Source organism: Limulus polyphemus, unplaced genomic scaffold (assembly GCF_000517525.1).
Source record: "Limulus polyphemus unplaced genomic scaffold, Limulus_polyphemus-2.1.2 Scaffold1570, whole genome shotgun sequence".
Lineage (NCBI taxonomy): Eukaryota > Metazoa > Arthropoda > Merostomata > Xiphosura > Limulidae > Limulus > Limulus polyphemus.
The window spans coordinates 208,565-209,975 of NW_013667180.1; positions in this window are offsets into that span (position 1 = coordinate 208,565).

A 1,411-nucleotide genomic window follows, 5' to 3' on the forward strand; every position below is an offset into this window, starting at 1 on the left:
TCTTGGCAGTGGGTATGAGTCCTCTTCGGTTATATTGTTAAGAGCCCTGAAGTCCACACAGCAACGTTGGGTCCCATCCTTCTTCTGGACTAATACGACAGGAGCTGACCAGGGATTATCTGATTTTTTAACTATCCCGTTCTTAATTAGACCATCCATGACCTTCTCTATCTCTTGTCACTTTTCCAGAGCTATTCTCCTCGGAATTATCTTTATTGGACGGTGATTGCCTGTGTTTATTCTGTGCCCTACGAGGTCTATGCAGCCGAGATCATGATCTCCTTTCGAAAAGACGTCTGCATAATTCGCCAAACATTCCTTAACCTGAAAAGCCTGTGATGATGACAAATAGACTATGCTCTTCTTATAGAGGTCATTTAAATATTCTGGGAGAGGATGTCTTTTCTTTATGGTTGTGTTTCTTGCCTTAACATTGGTTTGCTCTACCTTCTGGCACACACGCAACAATGCTTCTTCCTTAAGTGTCTGCTCACATTTAGAGAAATTAGCCACTGTTATGGGTACTACTTGATGACCTGCCACAAGTGACCTTCCAATCTTCATGTCTGCTGACCTGGATGGGTCTTCCATTGCTTCCACAAGCACCGGGCTTCCTTGAGGATGTTCTTTTATTCTACCGCAAATTATCTTCTTTGACATAGGGGGTATTGTAGTTGACTTAAGTGCTGTGACATGCAAATCAACAGATGCAGCAACACTTACCGGATTTTGGCCTTTGTTGTTCCCAAACGTCATTTTATCGAAGTTAAATACGCACTTCCTCAATAGTAAGTAATCCAACCCTAATATGCATTGGTCTTCAATATCAGCTAAGTATACTTTGTATCTGTCCTTTATGCCCATGAGCTCAGTAGTTACCCACACTGGTCCCCACAAACCTTGAATAATGTCCTGTCACACCACAGAGCTTCTGTATGGCTTCTGGTACTTCTGTGTGATCTAGCATCTTGATACTCACAAGGGTTTGCTTAGATGCAGAATCTATGACAAAGTTGCACTTTTGGCCATCCAGATTTCCTGTCATGTAGACACTATATGTGCTTGCCATTTTACATTTAGCTGTTGGGACTTTCACGATGGGGGTTGGTGGGCGTCCCTGAACACCAACCACTACTGGTTTTCCGATGCTGACATATTGGTGGTATTTTTCTTGCACTGTCTCTTCATGTGTTCTTGCTTTCAACGGTTCCAACAAAATTTCTGGGTAGTAGCCTTTCCTGCCATGGCATCTTCCCTGTGTTGAAGTTGCCGGCATTGAGTTCTCTTGTGTCCCAGTTTGTTACAGTGCTAGCAAGGTCCCTCAAACTTCTCTGAAAGCTGCCCTTTTCTGGCCTTAAATCCTGATAACTATACCAACCTTGGCACCTCTGTGCTGAACTTAACGTAGGAT